We start from the raw sequence: 4,304 nt of genomic DNA, 5'->3' as shown, positions 1-4,304 counted from the left end.
AAAAAATTAGTTGCTAGTTTTACTTTATTTGCTATCTTGTTTGCTATATCGAAAACACAAAAAAAATTAGTTTACTTGCATTTACTTTATCTAGTTTGTTTTATTTACTGTTGCTAAAATGGCCAATGCTGAAAACACTAAGTTGTGTGACTTCACAACCACAAATAATAATGATTTCTTATGCACACCTATTGCTCCACCTGCTACTACAGCAGAATTCTTTGAAATTAAACCTGCTTTACTGAATCTTGTCATGAAAGATCAATTTTCTGGAATTAGTTCTGATGATGCTGCTGCCCATCTTAATAATTTTGTTGAACTATGTGAAATGCAAAAATATAAAGATGTAGATGGTGATATTATTAAACTAAAATTGTTCCCTTTCTCATTAAGAGGAAGAGCTAAAGATTGGTTGCTATCTCTGCCTAAGAATAGTATTGATTCATGGACTAAATGCAAGGATGCTTTTATTGGTAGATATTATCCCCCTGCTAAAATTATATCTTTGAGGAGTAGCATAATGAATTTTAAACAATTAGATACTGAACATGTTGCTCAAGCTTGGGAAAGAATGAAATCTCTGGTTAAAAATTGCCCAACCCATGGACTGACTACTTGGATGATCATCCAAACCTTCTATGCAGGACTAAATTTTTCTTCACGGAATTTATTGGATTCAGCTGCTGGAGGTACCTTTATGTCCATCACTCTTGGTGAAGCAACAAAGCTTCTTGATAATATGATGATCAATTACTCTGAATGGCACACGGAAAGAGCTCCACAAGGTAAGAAGGTAAATTCTGTCGAAGAAACCTCTTCCTTGAGTGATAAGATTGATGCTATTATGTCTATGCTTGTGAATGATAGGACTAATATTGATCCTAATAATGTTCCATTAGCTTCATTGGTTGCACAAGAAGAACATGTTGATGTAAATTTCATTAAAAATAATAATTTCAACAACAATGCTTACCGGAACAATTCTAGTAACAACTATAGGCCATATCCTTATAATAATGGCAACGGCTATGGTAATTCTTATGGAAATTCTTACAACAATAATAGGAGTTCACCCCCTGGACTTGAAGCCATGCTTAAAGAATTTATTAGTACACAAACTGCTTTTAACAAATCTGTTGAAGAAAAGCTTGGGAAAATTGATATACTTGCTTCTAAAGTCGATAGTCTTGCTGCTGATGTTGATCTTTTGAAATCGAAAGTTTTGCCTAATGAGAATCATCATAATAAAATTGTTACTACAGAAAATGCCATTCAAGTTAGAATTAATGAGAATATAAGATTAATGGCTGAACTGCGTGCTAGGTGGGATAGAGAAGAAAATGAAAAACTAGCTAAAGAGAAGAATATAGCTAAAGTTTGGACTATTACCACCACTAGTAATGCTAATGCTACACATGTTGCTGCACCTTCTACTCATACTAATAAAAGAATTGGTGTTAGCAATGTTTCCACTTCTAATGCAAAGCGCGAAAAAGCACTGAAATTGCTAAAGCTATTTGAAACTGCTGTGATAAAGCTGCTGAAATTTTTTCCAACATTGGGGATGATGATCCCATTGCTTTAGATTATAATGGTTTGAATTTTGATGATTGCCACATCTCTGAAGTTATAAAGTTCTTGCAAAAACTTGCTAAAAGTCCTAATGCTAGTGCTATAAATTTGGCTTTCACGCATCATATTACAAATGCTCTCATAAAAGCTAGAGAAGAGAAACTAGAGCGTGAAGCCTCTATTCCTAAAAAGTTAGAGGATGGTTGGGAGCCCCTCATTAAGATGAAGGTTAAAGATTTTGATTGTAATGCTTTATGTGATCTTGGTGCAAGTATTTCTGTTATGCCTAAGAAAATTTATAATATGCTTGACTTGCCACCGCTGAAAAATTGTTATTTGGATGTTAATCTTGCTGATCATTCTACAAAGAAACCTTTGGGTAAAGTTGATAATGTTCGCATTACCGTTAACAATAACCTGGTTCCCGTTGATTTTGTTGTCTTGGATATTGAATACAATGCATCTTGCCCCATTATATTGGGAAGACCTTTTCTTCGAACTGTTGGTGCTATCATTGATATGAAGGAAGGTAATATAAAATATCAATTTCCTCTCAAGAAAGGTATGGAACACTTCCCTAGAAATAGAATGAAGGTACCTTTTGACTCTATTATGAGAACAAATTATGATGTTGACACTTCATCTCTCGATAATACTTGATACACACTTTCTGCGCCTAGCTGAAAGGCGTTAAAGAAAAGCGCTTATGGGAGACAACCCATGTTTTTACCTACAGTATTTTGTTTTTATTTTGTGTCTTGGAAGTTGTTTACTACTGTAGCAACCTCTCCTTATCTTAGTTTTGTGTTTTGTTGTGCCAAGTTAAGCCGTTGATAGAAAAGTAAGTACTAGATTTGGATTACTGCACAGTTCCAGATTTCTTTGCTGTCACGAATCTGGGTCCACCTCCCTGTAGGTAGCTCAGAAAATTAAGCCAATTTACGTGCATGATCCTCAGATATGTATGCAACTTTCATTCAATTTGAGCATTTTCATCTGAGCAAGTCTGGTGCCATTTTAAAATTCGTCAATACGAACTGTTCTGTTTTGACAGATTCTGCCTTTTATTTCGCATTGCCTCTTTCGCTATGTTGGATGAATTTCTTTGATCCACTAATGTCCAGTAGCATTATGCAATGTCCAGAAGTGTTAAGAATGATTGTGTCACCTCTGAATATGTCAATTTATAATGTGCACTAACCCTCTAATGAGTTGTTTCGAGTTTGGTGTGGAGGAAGTTTTCAAGGATCAAGAGAGGAGTATGATGCAACATGATCAAGGAGAGTGAAAGCTCTAAGCTTGGGGATGCACCCGGTGGTTCACCCCTGCATATATCAAGAAGACTCAAGCGTCTAAGCTTGGGGATGCCCAAGGCATCCCCTTCTTCATCGACAACATTATCAGGTTCCTCCCCTGAAACTATATTTTTATTCCATCACATCTTATGTGCTTTTTCTTGGAGCATCGGTTTGTTTTTGTTTTTTGTTTTGTTTGAATAAAATGGATCCTAGCATTCACTTTATGGGAGAGAGACACGCTCCGCTGTAGCATATGGACAAGTATGTCCTTGGTTTCTACTCATAGTATTCATGGCGAAGTTTCTCCTTCGTTAAATTGTTATATGGTTGGAATTGGAAAATGATACATGTAGTAATTGCTATAAATGTCTTGGGTAATGTGATACTTGGCAATTGTTGTGCTCATGTTTAAGCTCTTGCATCATATGCTTTGCACCCATTAATGAAGAAATACATAGAGCATGCTAAAATTTGGTTTGCATATTTGGTTTCTCTAAGGTCTAGATAATTTCTAGTATTGAGTTTGAACAACAAGGAAGACGGTGTAGAGTCTTATAATGTTTTCAATATGTCTTTTATGTGAGTTTTGCTGATACGGTTCATCCTTGTGTTTGTTTCAAATAAGCCTTGCTAGCCTAAACCATTGTATCGAGAGGGAATACTTCTCATGCATCCAAAATACTTGAGCCAACCACTATGCCATTTGTGTCCACCATACCTACCTACTACATGGTATTTTCCAGCCATTCCAAAGTAAATTGCTTGAGTGCTACCTTTAAAACTCCATCATTCACCTATGCAATATATAGCTCATGGGACAAATAGCTTAAAACCTATTGTGGTATTGAATATGTAATTATGCACTTTATCTCTTATTAAGTTGCTTGCTGTGCGATAACCATGTTTACTGGGGACGCCATCAACTTTTCATTGTTGAATTTCATGTGAGTTGCTATGCATGTTCGTCTTGTCTGAAGTAAGGGCGATCTACACTGAGTTGAATGGTTTGAGCATGCATATTGTGAGAGAAGAACATCGGGCCGCTAACCGAAGCCATGTTCCATGGTGGAAGTTTCAGTTTTGGACAACAATCCTCAAATCTCTAATGAGAAAAGAATTAATTGTTGTTGAATGCTTAAAGCATTAAAAGAGGAGTCCATTATCTGTTGTCTATGTTGTCCCGGTATGGATGTCTAAGTTGAGAATAATCAATAGCGAGAAATCCAATGCGAGCTTTCTCCTTAGACCTTTGTACAGGCGGCATAGAGGTACCCCTTTGTGATACTTGGTTAAAGCATATGTATTGCGGTGATAATCCAGGTAGTCCAAGCTAATTAGGACAAGGTGCGGGCACTATTAGTACACTATGCATGAGGCTTGCAACTTATAAGATATAATTTACATGATGCATATGCTTTATTACTACCGTTGACA

This window comes from Lolium perenne, chromosome 7 (assembly GCF_019359855.2).
Source record: "Lolium perenne isolate Kyuss_39 chromosome 7, Kyuss_2.0, whole genome shotgun sequence".
In the NCBI taxonomy this organism is placed as follows: Eukaryota; Viridiplantae; Streptophyta; class Magnoliopsida; order Poales; family Poaceae; genus Lolium; species Lolium perenne.
The sequence above is the reverse complement of the archived record's forward strand: the minus strand, read 5'-3'. Positions refer to the sequence as shown.